Raw genomic sequence first — 18,695 nt, forward strand, 5'->3', positions numbered from 1 at the left:
GGTGCCAGCCGCGCTGCTGCTTATTGTTTTCTGTGTAGGAAAAAAACTGTGTTCCCTAATGCACACCAAGTGAAAAATATTACTACATAATAGTCAGATAATACGGAGATCTTAGTTGCGTATATCTGCAGATATAGGGTTAAGCCCCCAGGCCGATCGACAAGGCTTCTCCGTCACTGGGGGTCCCTAATACTAGGTATGGGTCCGGGGTGCAGGACCCCACGATGTCGGCACAGGTCGGCCACCCCAGGTCAGCACACAGGTGAAAATTAATAGGGGTTAATAAGAAGCACAGAAGTGCTATGTAAGTGGTGTGATTCAAATAATATATGCAAAATAATATATACAAAGTGATAGGGAAAATCATAAGTGTTAATAAAGTGTTAGGGTGTGCCGACCTGAAGCAGCCCAGCCATACCGACACAGGGGCCACCGCACCCCACACCCACTCCATAAATAATTACAAATATGTCTGGGTTAAATTCCCAGTGTAAGGCCACATGGTAATGGCTCCTACAGCATCTGAGAGCCAGCTTACCTGGGGATACCCCAGGGGATACCCCATATGATTTTCCCTATCACTTTGTATATATTATTTTGCATATATTATTTTAATCACACCACTTACATAGCACTTCTGTGCTTCTTATTAACCCCTATTAATTTTCACCTGTGTGCTGACCTGGGGTGGCCGACCTGTGCCGACATCGTGGGGTCCTGCACCCCAGACCCATACCTAGTATTAGGGACCCCCAGTGACGGAGAAGCCTTGTCGATCGGCCTGGGGGCCTGAATATGGACTGATCAGCTTTCTATATATCTTTTCATCTCACAGGTATGTCGATTTCTGCTTGCTGATAAGTACACCTCTGCAATAACCCACAGACATCTCCATGCTATATTTTCAAATGTATGTCGATTTCTGCTTGCTGATAAGTACACCTCTGCAATAACCCACAGACATCTCCATGCTATATTTTCAAATGTATGTCGATTTCTGCTTGCTGATAAGTACACCTCTGCAATAACCCACAGACATCTCCATGCTATATTTTCAAATGTATGTCGATTTCTGCTTGCTGATAAGTACACCTCTGCAATAACCCACAGACATCTCCATGCTATATTTTCAAATGTATGTCGATTTCTGCTTGCTGATAAGTACACCTCTGCAATAACCCACAGACATCTCCATGCTATATTTTCAAATGTATGTCGATTTCTGCTTGCTGATAAGTACACCTCTGCAATAACCCACAGACATCTCCATGCTATATTTTCAAATGTATGTCGATTTCTGCTTGCTGATCCCTGCAAACTATAACTTTGATCTCTATTCACACCAATGTATATTTTAGCAGTGTATGTAATTGTATTTGTAGAATATTAGTACTTGCTTATGGCTGATATTATCTCTTGTATAGATGTGGGTCAGTGGAGTGGAGTTTATTAGCATACATGGCCTGGTGTTTACTTAACACAGGGTAATATAATTCCTTTGATTAGATGTCCAATTAGCTTCAGCTGAAGCCTTTGTAAATTAGAACTAGTATATGTTAGCATTCAGTTATGGGGCAGTTGTCTACGGGGCAGTTGTCAGAAGTTTAGAAATATACGAAGCTTGGAAATTACAAAGTTAGGAAATTTTAAAAAGAACAGTTAAACCAACAGTTAGTCTACATATATCTCGCTGAATATGGACTGATCAGCTTTCTATATATCTTTTCATCTCACAGGTATGTCGATTTCTGCTTGCTGATAAGTACACCTCTGCAATAACCCACAGACATCTCCATGCTATATTTTCAAATGTATGTCGATTTCTGCTTGCTGATCCCTGCAAACTATAACTTTGATCTCTATTCACACCAATGTATATTTTAGCAGTGTATGTAATTGTATTTGTAGAATATTAGTACTTGCTTATGGCTGATATTATCTCTTGTATAGATGTGGGTTAGTGGAGTGGAGTTTATTAGCATACATGGCCTGGTGTTTACTTAACACAGGGTAATATAATTCCTTTGATTAGATGTCCAATTAGCTTCAGCTGAAGCCTTTGTAAATTAGAACTAGTATATGTTAGCATTCAGTTATGGGGCAGTTGTCTACGGGGCAGTTGTCAGAAGTTTAGAAATATACGAAGTTTGGAAATTACAAAGTTAGGAAATTTTAAAAAGAACAGTTAAACCAACAGTTAGTCTACATATATCTCACTGAATATGGACTGATCAGCTTTCTATATATCTTTTCATCTCACAGGTATGTCGATTTCTGCTTGCTGATAAGTACACCTCTGCAATAACCCACAGACATCTCCATGCTATATTTTCAAATGTATGTCGATTTCTGCTTGCTGATCCCTGCAAACTATAACTTTGATCTCTATTCACACCAATGTATATTTTAGCAGTGTATGTAATTGTATTTGTAGAATATTAGTACTTGCTTATGGCTGATATTATCTCTTGTATAGATGTGGGTCAGTGGAGTGGAGTTTATTAGCATACATGGCCTGGTGTTTACTTAACACAGGGTAATATAATTCCTTTGATTAGATGTCCAATTAGCTTCAGCTGAAGCCTTTGTAAATTAGAACTAGTATATGTTAGCATTCAGTTATGGGGCAGTTGTCTACGGGGCAGTTGTCAGAAGTTTAGAAATATACGAAGTTTGGAAATTACAAAGTTAGGAAATTTTAAAAAGAACAGTTAAACCAACAGTTAGTCTACATATATCTCACTGAATATGGACTGATCAGCTTTCTATATATCTTTTCATCTCACAGGTATGTCGATTTCTGCTTGCTGATAAGTACACCTCTGCAATAACCCACAGACATCTCCATGCTATATTTTCAAATGTATGTCGATTTCTGCTTGCTGATCCCTGCAAACTATAACTTTGATCTCTATTCACACCAATGTATATTTTAGCAGTGTATGTAATTGTATTTGTAGAATATTAGTACTTGCTTATGGCTGATATTATCTCTTGTATAGATGTGGGTCAGTGGAGTGGAGTTTATTAGCATACATGGCCTGGTGTTTACTTAACACAGGGTAATATAATTCCTTTGATTAGATGTCCAATTAGCTTCAGCTGAAGCCTTTGTAAATTAGAACTAGTATATGTTAGCATTCAGTTATGGGGCAGTTGTCTACGGGGCAGTTGTCAGAAGTTTAGAAATATACGAAGCTTGGAAATTACAAAGTTAGGAAATTTTAAAAATAACAGTTAAACCAACAGTTAGTCTACATATATCTCACTGAATATGGACTGATCAGCTTTCTATATATCTTTTCATCTCACAGGTATGTCGATTTCTGCTTGCTGATAAGTACACCTCTGCAATAACCCACAGACATCTCCATGCTATATTTTCAAATGTATGTCGATTTCTGCTTGCTGATCCCTGCAAACTATAACTTTGATCTCTATTCACACCAATGTATATTTTAGCAGTGTATGTAATTGTATTTGTAGAATATTAGTACTTGCTTATGGCTGATATTATCTCTTGTATAGATGTGGGTCAGTGGAGTGGAGTTTATTAGCATACATGGCCTGGTGTTTACTTAACACAGGGTAATATAATTCCTTTGATTAGATGTCCAATTAGCTTCAGCTGAAGCCTTTGTAAATTAGAACTAGTATGTTAGCATTCAGTTATGGGGCAGTTGTCTACGGGGCAGTTGTCAGAAGTTTAGAAATATACGAAGTTTGGAAATTACAAAGTTAGGAAATTTTAAAAAGAACAGTTAAACCAACAGTTAGTCTACATATATCTCACTGAATATGGACTGATCAGCTTTCTATATATCTTTTCATCTCACAGGTATGTCGATTTCTGCTTGCTGATAAGTACACCTCTGCAATAACCCACAGACATCTCCATGCTATATTTTCAAATGTATGTCGATTTCTGCTTGCTGATCCCTGCAAACTATAACTTTGATCTCTATTCACACCAATGTATATTTTAGCAGTGTATGTAATTGTATTTGTAGAATATTAGTACTTGCTTATGGCTGATATTATCTCTTGTATAGATGTGGGTCAGTGGAGTGGAGTTTATTAGCATACATGGCCTGGTGTTTACTTAACACAGGGTAATATAATTCCTTTGATTAGATGTCCAATTAGCTTCAGCTGAAGCCTTTGTAAATTAGAACTAGTATATGTTAGCATTCAGTTATGGGGCAGTTGTCTACGGGGCAGTTGTCAGAAGTTTAGAAATATACGAAGTTTGGAAATTACAAAGTTAGGAAATTTTAAAAAGAACAGTTAAACCAACAGTTAGTCTACATATATCTCACTGAATATGGACTGATCAGCTTTCTATATATCTTTTCATCTCACAGGTATGTCGATTTCTGCTTGCTGATAAGTACACCTCTGCAATAACCCACAGACATCTCCATGCTATATTTTCAAATGTATGTCGATTTCTGCTTGCTGATCCCTGCAAACTATAACTTTGATCTCTATTCACACCAATGTATATTTTAGCAGTGTATGTAATTGTATTTGTAGAATATTAGTACTTGCTTATGGCTGATATTATCTCTTGTATAGATGTGGGTCAGTGGAGTGGAGTTTATTAGCATACATGGCCTGGTGTTTACTTAACACAGGGTAATATAATTCCTTTGATTAGATGTCCAATTAGCTTCAGCTGAAGCCTTTGTAAATTAGAACTAGTATATGTTAGCATTCAGTTATGGGCAGTGGCGTAAGTTCGCCCCAGTCGCCCGGAGGCATGATAAGTGTTGGTGCCCCCCCCCCCCCCCCCCTCCTACACACACGCCCTTCATATGTAGCTATCCGGCACTCATGCTGAACAGTAGTAGCGTGCTCAGGTGCCTTTCCCAATAGTAATATATATACACATACAAAGTGGACGGCACTCCAAGTCAGTCATCACAATAAAATAGACATCAGCATACCATTATAGCAAATCTACAGTACTCCCTCACCCACTAGCGTGTCACAATGTAGATGCTTTGGCGCAGTGGTGTGCCGATATACAGTATATATATAAACAACACACAAACGCCACTTTCAAGAACAATACAGCAGGGGATTAAGTCCGACTGCCCTGGCGCAGTTAATAACAATCCCCATAATTATAGGGATTGATGAGAAGGGCTCCATGTGTAGGCTACACAACAGCTCTTCTTCCTATTTTAACACCATAAGTACCTGTGTAGCAGCCTATAAAGTGGGTGACCCCCGCATCAGCAGTGTGTGGATGGGCTCCGCAGCAGAATGACGGAAGACGCAGAAATAACTCTGATATCCCGCTCAGTATAGGGGGCACAACGTCCAGTGACTGCTCTCTACACTCTCACATACAGCAGGCAGGGTGGCGGACGTGGAGAATTAAGCAGATGTTCATCACAAGGCTTTCTCTCCTAGCATTAGTCCTGATCACAGTTCAGGGACAAATCATAGGGAAGTGTGGAGGTGGCAGGTCACACTGGAGAAGGAGGAGGTGGATAGCAGCTCCCAGGACTCTAGTCTGCACTCCTTCTCCCCGGCCAGAGGCGAGAACCAGACAGCTGTACTATTGCGAGACCTGTCACATAGAATTTGATGGCAGATAAGAAATACTTGGCCAATGTAGTCTGCCCCTGTACACTCATGTACTAGGGTTAATATTTGTTGGGAGCCAAATAACCTACCTATCCAGAGTACCTGGTGGTAACCACGCCAGCAATGGGAGACTATACAAACTCTACACAGTCAGGGCCATGGCGGGAACAGAACCCATGACCTCAGTGCTGTGATGCATAATGATAACCATTACACCGTCCACACAAAAGGGAGTATGCAAGTCACTGTATTCCATGGACACTAACATACTGCGCACTGATACAGTAAATGATAATACTATATATATATATATATATATATATATATATATATTCATCTTGTGGTTCAGTACTCACTATTGTATATGCAGTTGCCTGGGTGCCCTTGCTGATAATGATGTATATAAGTGTGGCGTCCTTTCCTTAGATGCTCCCAACACCAGGTGAGAGATACTGCATGGCACTCCAGGACTTATTTAAATCAATAAACTTTTACCGCAATATATCAACGATTCTGGGTTATATATTGCAGTAAAATGTAATTGATTCAAAGACGTCCTGGAGTGCCATGCAGTATCTCTTACCTGGTGTTGGGAGCATCTAGGGATGTCACACTTTGCCTATATCTATATCTATCTATCATCTATCTCTATCTATCTATTTATCTATATATTTTATTTTTTTATAGGACTGTGAGCCTGACACTCCTTTGAGGGTACAATTAATTCTTGCTGTGGTGCCCTCCTTAGGTCAAAGCAACGGTCTCATATAGATGTAGAATTCAGTGGCACTCCACAGACTTCTATACAGTTAATACTCCATACTTTATTTAATTCATGGATTAATTATTTATTATTAATATATTCAAGTCTGTGGAGTGCCACTGAATTCCACATCTCTCTCTCTCTCTATACATTTTTTTTTAAATCAAGTAGTTTTTATTGAGTTTTATGTCACAAACAAACAAAACAAAACATCAACATTGAAATTTAACTATAACTTTAACAGTTGCCATCAATAAACCGGTTTTTCCAATCACATTTTGGTGTGCGTGTTATTTCTTATCATATATAGTTACATATATATATCCATGACGAGGAATATCCATAGTTTTACAATGTCGCTCATGTGCTTAATACTTGTTCGCCCAGCCCTGCGCCACCCCAGCGGCCCCACATCTCCGTAAACCGAGAGGTGGAACCCCGTATTTTATACATATGTCTCTCATGGCGAATTACCTCGTTCACCAACGCCCTCCAGTGCTCCACCCTAGGTGTATCAGCAGAGAACCAGACCCTAGCAATAACCACCTTAGCTAGCGTTGTGAGACACAGGACATATTTGTACAGCAAAACAGAGTGCGTCTCCTCCAAATCTAGCCCAAATAAACATATGCCAGGATCTAATGTAGGAAGGGACGGTGCTGTCATGACTACATCACCCCAAACTCTATGCCAGAAAAGGGAAATCTCAGGGCAGTCCCACAATAAGTGCCAAAATCCGGCATCAGCTGCCTGACACCTGGGGCAATTAGAATCTTCCCTAAGACCAGCCCTCTGCATACCAATCGGAGTGCGATAGGACCTGTGTAGAATGTAGAAAAAAACCTGCTTATACCTTATACATGGAGTAGTGTATTTAAGTGAACTCATAATCTGAAGCCACTGCTCTTGGGACAATTGCCCTAAGTCAGTCTCCCATTTAGTACGGAGATTGTTTAATAGATCGGGGTAGCTATTGTTATTTAGAGCAGCATATATGGTAGACACCTTCCCCCTCCGGCTCATTGAAGCAAGCAGCGTTTTAACAGGTGAGTCAGCAATCGATGGTGGGCCGTGAGGGAATTGGGTCTGTATAGCATGTCTAAGCCGAAAGTATCGGAACATAACTGTGTTAGGCACATCAAATTCGATCTTAAGTTGCTGAAATGACTTCAGCACTCCACCGTGGTATAGCTGACCCAGTGCCACGACTCCCCTAGCAATCCATATGTTATCTAGCGACATCTCATATAGCTCAGGGTATGCACTGTTGAACCACAATGGAGTACAGGTATCATGTCCCTCCCAGTCATACAAAGTGTGCGCATAACGCCAAATAAGCAAGGCTTGACGCAACAAGGGAGGCATGCCAGACGTTGAGAGACCAGAAAGGAGAAGTTGAAGAGGAGAGAGAGAGAAAGCAGGAGAGCACTCCGTCCACTCAGCCAGAAACCCCCTCATCGTATCCCCCAGATAGCCCCCAGTCCATTCACTCAGATGGGCCAACTGAGTGGCCACATAGTATAGTCTGAGATCTGGGAGGCTTGCTCCGCCAGACATCTGAGATCTGCACATCGTTCTTATAGATACCCGCGCCTGCCTGCCACTCCATATAAATGAGGATAATACTCCCTCAATAACAGTAAAGATCTTCTTGGGAAGGTAGACCGGGGAATTCTGTAGAGCATAGAGAAACTTTGGCTGCATCACCATTTTAAATAAATTGACCCTACCCAGGACAGACAACGGTAATTTTTTCCAGCTATGTGCCTTTTCTTTAAATGTCGCTAGTATGGGGTCAATATTTTGGGCCATATAGCTACTCGCCATAGGAGTAATCCAGATGCCTAGATATTTAAATCGCAGTGTCCATTGCAAAGGATACGCCCCCTGTGTGTTTTCGGGAAGAAGGCCAGAGATAGGAAAAATGTGGGATTTGTCCCAGTTAATTAGCAGACCGGAAAAGATACCAAAATTCTCCACTACATGTAATGCTGTACGTAGGGAGTCATCAGAGTCCTGCAGGAAAAGTAGCATGTCATCCGCGTATAGCGCCACCACATCCACATGACCCCCAATCTCAACTCCCCTGACCCCGCCATTACCTCGCAGCAGGGCGGCCAACGGCTCCACGGCCATCGCAAACAGTGCAGGAGACAGGGGGCAGCCCTGTCGAGTGCCCCTCTCCAGTGCAAAAAGCTCAGACGTGAAACCATTGGCCGTCACACGAGCCACGGGCAAGGAATACAATAATTGGATAAAGCCAATAAAACGAGGACCAAAGGCAAATTTCTCCAGCACCCCCCATAGGTACCTCCACTCTACGGAGTCGAACGCTTTGGCCGCATCAAGGGACACCACCACCGCGTCCGATCCCCCCTCATCATTTCTCTGGAGATGGCAGAACAATCTACGTAAATTTTGGGCCGTGGACTTCCCCGGCATAAAGCCCGTCTGGTCTGGATGAATTATCGTTGTAATTACCGAATTCAATCGAGATGCCAAGATTTTTGCTAATATTTTTACATCAGTGTTGAGGAGGGAAATGGGTCGATAGGACTCGGGGAGCAGGGGGTCTTTCCCTGGTTTCAGCAGGACAATTATATTGGCCTCGGCCATAGAACGCGGGAGGGCCCCACCCTTTAAGAGTAGTTCAAACAGTTGTAGGAGATAGGGGGCAAAGAAAGTAATGTATTTTTTATAGACCTCGCCCGGGAGTCCATCCGATCCCGGTGCCTTAGACGCCGGGAGAGACAGGATCGCGGCCTCCACCTCCTCCACCGTGATAGGCGCATCCAGAGCCCCAGAGTCCTCCCGGGACAAGCATGGCAAGGTCAGCTGAGCCAAAAAATCCCCCAGCTGATCATCAGAGTAATCGGCTCGGGATGCATAGAGCGAGGTATAGTAACTACGGAAAGTCTCCGCCACCTTTGATCCAGAGTAACACATTTGGCCAGCAGAGTCTTTCACACACTGAATTACTGTTCTAGGGGAGTCAGATCGGGCCAAAAAGGCCAAATAGCTACCATTCATCTCAGCCCGAAAATACTGCTCATGTCCCGCAAAAAGGAGTCTACGTCTGGATTTCTCAAATAAACAATCCGACCACTCATTCTGCGCGTTCTTCCACAACAATTCATCAGACCGCAAATGGGTATTAAGATATTGAGATTCCAACTGCTGACACAAATATTCCAACCGCATCTCCTCCCTTTTACTGAACGCTTTAACTTCAGAGATCCGCTTTATAAAGGAGCCCCGCAGAAACGCCTTAAAAGCATCATGCTTCATTGTCAGAACATTGTATAGTGAATTATCTTCCTGGAACCCTTCCCAGGCGGCCACCAGATCCTCACCCTTCCCCAGCAGAGTCAACCAAAAGGGATTAAGCTTCCACATTTTTGCTCCCTGCTCCCAACCTATATTAACTGTGACCAAAACAGGAGAATGATCCGATATGCCCCTAGGGAGATAATCCACCGCCAGTACGTCCGGGGACAAACCATGGGAGACCAACACCAAATCAATACGAGAAAAAGCGTGATGGGTAGCGGATTGACAGGAGAACTGAGTGGCCGCGGGATTTCGACATCTCCATATATCCACCAGCCCCATCTCCCCCACCAGTCTTGCGAATGAGGTAGGGGACGCCATGGGAGGGGAAGATGCAACCGACTCCCTCCACCTGTCCATACCACCATCCATGACATTGTTAAAATCTCCCAGACATATCACAGGGGTGGCAGGGGACCGGGCCAGAAAACGGGCAGCGTGCCGGAGGACCTCATTGTTATATGGCGGGGGGACATATACTGCTAATATATTAAACAGTCGGCTGTTAATATGGGCTCGTAGGAAGACGTACCTGCCATATTGGTCAGTTTCACATTCATCCATATGAAATTGTACGGACTTTTTAATCATTACAGAAACGCCTCTTGCATTGCTAGAGAAGGTGGAATGATACACATGACTGACCCATGGTTTTCTAAGCGCCAACACTCTACCTCCATGCAAATGTGTTTCAGAAAGACAAATTATGTCTGCCTGATATTTTTTAACCTGAGTCAGGACTAACGATCTTTTGATTTTTTCATTCAATCCCCGAACGTTCCAGCTGAGCAGACGGAGCCCTTCAGAAACAGTAGACATAGAAATCATACCGGAGAGGGATAACAGGATAGGTTAAAGAGACATATAGCAGAGCCTGGCATCGCAGCATATCAACGCTGAGCCAACAGTACATAGGGACAGGAATAACCAGTCCCCCTACGTTCCTGGAGGCACATGAGCACAAAGCAACATAATGCAGAGAATACACGTCTTTGCAAAATACGCACAGAGCTAAAAAGTGATGGCTTGGAAAAAAATAAACTAACCCCCCCCGCACCCACCCTGTATCACCTAATAACGCAGTGTAGCAGAACACACACATAGTCAAAAATTGATGGCATGAAAAAAAACAAACTAACCCCCCCCACACCCACCCTGTATCACCTTGCGAACATAAGGTATACCTGGATCCCATAACTCCCACCAAAGTAACTAATCTAAGGGATAGGGGCCTAACTAAGATCCCAAAGAAATGCCCCTACACTATCTTCGGCATAAACTCTCCTCAGAATACCAGTAGAAGTATTACCCTAACCCTGGAAAAATAAAAAAAGAAGGAAGAAAAATAAAAGAAAAACATATCTAGCAGCGTACCCCAACATATAAAAACGAGATTGAGATTAATATCAACATTAGGCTGCTCAACATTGCCCCCCTAGTACTTTGCATATATATCCACAGCATGACTAGCGTATCGTGATTTGGAACAGTTAGTCTTAGCCAGCAATAAGAAAGTAACAGATCAACAAATGTATGATATTACATCAACGAGGAGGACGAGGCTGTCGTTCCAACCATGCAGCAGCATCTTGAGGAGTGGAGAAGAAATGAGTGGTGTTATCAGACACCACCCTCAGTTTGGCCGGGAACAGCATAGAGTATTGTATATTGCGGTCACGGAGTTGACGCTTAACCTGCAGAAACTGTGATCTACTCTTTTGCACCTCCAGGGCAAAGTCAGGGAAAACGGATATATTATGTCCATCTAGTTGGATAGGGCCCTGTGTCCGGGCCATGCGGAGTATAGCGTCACGGTCCTTAAAATGTAGGAAACGAGCAATAAATGTTCTAGCCGGAGCCCCGGGTGGTGGCGGTCTAGGCGGGAGCCTGTGCGCTCGTTCCACCGCGAATTGAGAGGTAAATGCTTCTTTGCCAAATAATTTAATAAGCCAATTTTCCAGAAAGGATTCCGGGGAGGTGCCCTCTGCCCTCTCAGGGAGCCCAACAAACCGAACGTTGTTGCGCCGTAGTCTCCCCTCGATATCGGACATTTTACTCTGCATAGATATCACCTGGGTAGATAGGTCGGCCACTTTCAATTGTAAGGGTGATGTAGTGTCTTCCAGATCAGATATCCGATGCTCAGTTTCACTCACTCTTTCCCGGATTTTTTGTAGATCCTGTCTTAAGAGAGAGACGTCCGCCTGGACTTGCCCAATCCTGTCTGTGACCCTTTGCTCAGACGCAAAAATGGCCTGTAGTATTTGCTGGGTAGACTGAACCTGCTCAGTGGGGTCAGGGGCAGCGACCTCAGCCGCAGGCGGGGATGGGTCAGTGTCACCCTGCTTTGCCGAATGAGTTGCCTGTTGCGACCTAGCGAATTTCTCCAGTTTTGCAGCGGCGGCGGCGGCGCTCGCCGCGCTCTGACCTCCTTTCACCATTGCAGCACTGGACGCGAAGTCAGGACTCCAAGGATATTACAGCAAAAAAGTCTCTGAGCAGTATCAGGTCAGCACAGGTGCTGGAGCCGCTCGGATCGGGCAGATATGATAAATAATAATGTAGCAAAGTAGAGCAGGCCTATGAGCACACCACAAAATAGGTTGTATGCAGAGAATAGGAGACTAGCTGATTCAGCCCAAGAGCAAAACTATGTGGTTATTGCAGGTTTGCAGGGAGCATATAAGGACTGTGCTGTTTCCTTCCTTATTATTGCTCTCTATTCCCCTTCTTCTTCTGTATAATCAGGAACTCCTCAGTGGATGTAGGGGGAGCAATAATTTTGTATTTTATATATATTTTCTTTTTCCCTTCTTCCCCCTTCCGTTTTATTGGGGCACCACACTTTTGGTTATTTATTAAGCCCAGGAGGGAGATATAGAGGAAGCTCCAGCCACAGCTCACTTTACTGTATTGCACCAACAGATGGCGCTGAGAGACCAGTTTCACATGTGCAGACTAGAGAAAAGAAAAGAGGATGGCGGCTTCGCGGGCTTTCCTCCCTGCACTCACCCGCCCGCCGGGTCCTCTGGTAGTCACCGCTACTCCCGGCCGTCAGTCAGGAACTCCTCAGTCTCCGATCCCCAGCTGGGGGATCACTGCAGGGCCGCCGTCAGGAGCGCTGTCGCGTGTCCCACGCGTCTTCTCTCCAGCTCCGGCACGCAGAGAGGCAGGGAGCCGGGCCAGCACACTGGAGGGGTCTGACACAAGGAGCCGCTTCACGCTCCCGGCCAGCGCGGATGACAGCAGGGGCAGCACACCTTCCTATGCCCGCAGGTATGTCCCAGGAGTCACGGGTTAGGGGAAAAAGGATGTTTTAGCAGGATTATTATGGAGAGCTAGAGTTGCACACTGCTACTCCATTCCGATCCAAGCCACGCCCCCCTCTCTCTATACATTTACTTATTCTGGTGCCCCCACAAGAAGTTTTAATATATTGCTGGGAGGTGCTGCACTTAGGATCCCTTCAGTAATGACACACACAGCAGCACCTTTATATAATCAATATTTCAATCTGGTACTATAGATTGTCATCAGGTATGGTATCCTGGTGACAATCTATAGTACCAGATTGAAATATTGATTATATAATGGTGCTGCTGTGTGTGTCATTATTGAAGGGATCCGAAGTGCAGCACCTCCCAGCAATGTATACAATAAGACCCCCCCCCCCCACCCCGCGCGCGCGCCCCCCAATCACCGGCATTCGGCACGCACGATTATGTGACCATCACAAGGAAGGGTAAGTGAGGCTGCCCTGGACCTCCACTTACCCGCAGAGCCGGAGCACACAGCGGCTGGCCGGTGGGATTTTCCCTCAGAACGCTGAGGGTGCTCATGCTGCTACGAGCTCCTCCTCTTCCGGTGACAGGTTCCAGGCTGCGAGTAGCTCCTCCAGTCCTCCTGATCTGCGGGCTCCCCCTGACACTGACACGAAAGCTCCTCTTCAGGAGTCAGGCAGCGGGAGACAGTGTGGAGGAGATGCGCCCCCTTGAGGCCAGGAGCCCGGCGGCAGCCGACTCCACTGCCTCCCAGAGTTCCGCCCCTGGTTATGGGGCAGTTGTCTACGGGGCAGTTGTCAGAAGTTTAGAAATATACGAAGTTTGGAAATTACAAAGTTAGGAAATTTTAAAAAGAACAGTTAAACCAACAGTTGAGCAAACATTGAAAAACATTGGAAAGCAGGTAAATCTACCATTTAATTAACAATTTCCATAAGCATTTTCCTATCTATACTTTACTCTTTATAAACACCATGCTCCACAAACTGTTTTTCTTCATAGCACTTCATGGTATCATCTATAAAATGACATCGTCCTTCACTATTCCTGTTATTTATCGCTCTGTACACATTGCAGCCTCATTAATCCACTCCCCTCTTATTAACACTCATGAGCTTTTAACCTATCTATATACACTAACTGTCACATCCTCTACCTGTCACCATTAGAAACTATCACACACCTCCCCTAACTATACCTATCTCTCTCTTCTTCTGCTTCTACTAGCTGGTGACATATCCCCAAATCCAGGTCCCATCCACATACCACGCTCACATTCAGCTGATTCACAACAGAATATAAAATCAACAAACCTTATCAACATCACTTGTCTCCCATCTACCTCCAAGTCACTAAAATGTGCTTTATGGAATGCACGCTCTGTTTGCAACAAATTAACAGCTATTCATGACCTTTTCATAGCAAAAAAATTAAATATGCTGGCTATAACAGAAACCTGGCTCACACAATCAGACACTGCCTCCCCTGCAGCACTGTCACATGGTGGCCTCCACTTCACACACACCCCCAGGCCTGGTAACATCAAAGGAGGGGGTGTTGGAATATTACTATCCAAATGTTACACGCACATTGTTTTACCACCTGTTCCCTCACTCACATTTACATCCTTTGAAGTACACTCTATTAGGATTTTCACCCCTTTCTCTCTGCGTGTTGCAGCTATCTATCGCCCACCTGGGCAACCCAAAAAGTTTCTGGAAGATTTTTCTGCATGGCTCCCTCACTTTCTATCCTCTGACATCTCCACTATCATTATGGGTGATTTCAATCTCTCTATTGACAGTCCACAATCTCCCCATGCCTCTAAACTACTTTCTCTAACCTCCTCTCTTGGCCTCTCCCAATGGACTGACTCCCCTACTCATCAGGAGGGCCACTGCCTTGATCTTGTATTTACCAGACTATGCTCTGTTTCTGAACTCACTAACACTCCTTTCCCTCTCTCAGATCACAACCTTATCACATGCATGCTCTCCTCCATTACTTCAAACTCCATGTCCCTAAAGTCTACAAGGACACCTCTTACCCGCAGAAATATTAACGCTATTAATTTTCAACAACTATCTACCTCTCTGCAACCACTGCTTTCACCAATTTCTACATTCACCTCTCCAGAGACTGCTGTGTCACACCTTAACCAAACTCTAGTAACAGCACTTGATGAAGTGGCTCCAGCTACCCATCACACTCCACGTAGACTTAGATGTCAACCGTGGCACTCTAAATACACTAGACACTTACAAAAACTCTCAAGAAAAGTTGAACGTCAGTGGCGTAAATCTCGTAGTTCAAGTGACTTTCTCACATATAAGACCACCTACCACTCTTATCGTACTGCTCTGGACACTGCCAAACAAACATATTTTCAATCTCTCATCTCTGCTCAAGCCTCTAACCCCAAGCGACTTTTTAATACATTTAAATCACTTCTTGTCCCTCCCTCACCTAACCCACCAGCCACTGTCAGTGCGCAAGATCTTGCTTCCTATTTCAAGGACAAGATTGACAAGATCCGAAATGAAATGGTATGCTCTTCCACAGCAAGTGACCTGCTCAATTCCCTGCCTGAACCCTCTAACACCTTCTCTTCCTTTGATCCTACAAATGAAGATGAAGTATCTGCACTCTTTTTTCATCTGCCTACTCTAATACCTCTCCCCTTGACTCTATACCCTCACAAATTAGTAAAGCTCTGTCTACTGTGCTCATCCCAACCTTAACGAAAATCTGTAATCTCTCCCTGTCTACTGGTATCTTTCCTTCTCTATACAAGCATGCAGTGATTACTCCCATTCTGAAAAAACAAAACTCTGACCCGAACTCTCTCTCTAACTACCGTCCCATCTCTCAGCTCCCATGCCCCTCCAAGCTACTGGAGAGACTTGCCTACACTCGCCTCACACACTTTCTTAACTCACACAGCCTACTGGACCCACTTCAGTCAGGATTTCGTGCCCAACACTCCACAGAGACAGCACTGACTAAGGTAGTGAATGATTTGGTCACTGCTAAATCTAAAGGACATTTCTCTCTCCTTATTCTCCTTGATCTCTCTGCTGCTTTTGACACTGTTGACCACTCTCTTCTCATACAAACACTACAATCCCTAGGTATTCAGGACACAGCCCTTTCTTGGTTCTCATCCTACCTATCTAATCGCTCCTTCAGTGTTCGTTTCTCTGATTCCACCTCTACTTCGCTACCTCTCTCAGTTGGAGTACCGCAAGGCTCAGTCCTAGGTCCTCTGCTTTTCTCTATCTATACCACATTTCTTGGCAAACTAATCAACTCTTTCGGATTTCAGTACTATCTGTATGCGGATGATACTCAAATCTACCTATCCTCCCCTGATTTGTCACCATCTGTATTGGGCCGTGTCACTGAATGCCTTTCTGCCATTTCATCTTGGATGACATCTCGCCACCTCAAACTTAATATTTCCAAAACAGAATTAATTATATTTCCACCGGCAAATAGTAGTTTCCAACCTGATATCTCTATCACTGTTGAGAACTCTGCAATCACCCCTACCCCACAAGCTCGCTGCCTAGGTGTCATTCTTGACTCTGAACTGTCCTTTGTTACCCACATTCAATCTGTCTCAAGATCATGTTACATACATCTAAGAAACCTATCCAAAATACGCCCTTATCTTACACAAGACACAGCAAAAACTCTAATCCATGCTCTCATTATCTCCCACATTGATTATTGTAATAGTCTCCTGACCGGTCTTCCCAAACATAGGCTCTCACCACTACAATCCATTTTAAATGCAGCTGCGAGGCTAATCTTCCTTGCCAGACGTTCATCGTCTGCAGATCCGCTCTGTCAGTCCCTCCATTGGTTACCGGTATTCTACCATATTAAATATAAAATACTTTTACTCACATACAAGGCTATTAACCAAACTGCACCAACATACATCTCTTCACTCATCTCAAAATATCTCCCTACCCGACCTCTCCGCTCTACACAAGATCTACGTCTCTCATCCACACGCATTGCTTGTTCACACTCAAAATTACAGGACTTTATCCGGGCTTCACCCACTCTGTGGAATGCCCTCCCACGCACAGTAAGACTCGCCTCTAGTCTCCAAACCTTTAAATGTTCCCTGAAAACTCACCTCTTCAGACAAGCCTATCAAATTCCAGACCCACCCACATAACCTTCAGTGCTTCCCTATCTAATTACATCCTCTGTAGAGTATTCATAACATCACATATCTTGTCTTTCTTTAGTCTCACACCCTCCTGACACTTGGATAACTTTGTGGGGTATCATCATACAACCCATTAAGAACCTAGCAATCTGGTGGACCATTATGCAATAGGTAGCATCTATCCTTGTGTATCTATGCCTATTTCCCTATAGATTGTAAGCTTGTGAGCAGGGCCTTCCTACCTCTATGTCTGTCTGTTTTTACCCAGTTTTGTTCTATTACTGTTGTTCTAATTGTAAAGCGCAACGGAATATGCTGCGCTATATAAGACACTGTTAATAAATAATAAATAAATAAATAAAACTAAGATCTCCGTATTATCTGACTATTATGTAGTAATATTTTTCACTCGGTGTGCATTAGGGAACACAGTTTTTTTCCTACACAGAATTACCCCTCCCTTTTAGCACCTGAGTAACATTACAATCTGATTGAGCAGCTTTCCATTTTGTGTATTGCTTATTGTTTTCTCCCTGTAGTGTACTGAGCTGTTGTATGTAAGGCGAGGCGGCGCAGTGGCTGTGCTGCAGTGTGTGCGGGTGCCCATGTGAGACACTGGGGGCAGGAGCGCAGGAAGTGGCTGATAGAGGAGGCGCACATCAGGGTGCACCAGGCATGTCACCTCCTGTTTCCATCAGCGCTACTGGTGGAGACTCTCTGGAGACTGGGCTGCTGCTGGGCCATGATGGTGGGGGCTGAACTTTTATTTCCTGACATTGCATATTTATAATGAAAATAAGTACTAGGGTGTTTATTTGTAATAGGTGATTTGAAAAAGTGCTTATTGTGAAGTTAGACCTAAACCAGTGATTCCAAACACGGTGCCCAGAATTATTTTCACGGCACCCTTAGGCCAAAAGTTTATTGTTGAAAAATTTTGAAGAAAAACTAAAGTAAATTGTGTTTATATGTCATCCTTAGGTTTACTTGTGTGGTGCGGTACAAAATTTGTTTCTGCATGTTCACATATCTTATGATTGACAATCACCAGCACATGTGCTTAGGTAGGGGTGGATTTAGTCTATACAATTTTCACCTTTAAGTATGACTGCCTGTGTCTGAACACTGTAGCTGCAAGCTATGTCTTTGCAACAGATACAGGTGATTTATTTCTCTCTGACCCCGGTATGTCTCTCCACTGATCGATCTCTCTCTCTCTCTCTCTCTCTCTCTCTCTGACCCCTGTCTGTCTTTCCACTGATCTCTCTCTCTCTCTCTCTCTCTCTCTCTCTCTGACAATTGTCTGTCTCTCCACTGATCTCTTTCTCTAACCCTTGTCTGCCTCTCCACTGATCTCTCTTTCTCTGACCCTTATCTGTCTCTCCATTGATCTCTCTCTCTCTCTGACGCCTGTGTCTCTCTCTCTCTCTGACCCCTGTCTCTCCACTGATCTCTCTCTCTCTCTGACCCTGTGTGTCTATCTCTCTGTCCCCTGTGTGTCTCTCCACTGTTCCCTCTTTCTCAGACCCCTGTATCT

This window comes from Pseudophryne corroboree, chromosome 3 (assembly GCF_028390025.1).
Source record: "Pseudophryne corroboree isolate aPseCor3 chromosome 3, aPseCor3.hap2, whole genome shotgun sequence".
Taxonomy (NCBI): Eukaryota; Metazoa; Chordata; class Amphibia; order Anura; family Myobatrachidae; genus Pseudophryne; species Pseudophryne corroboree.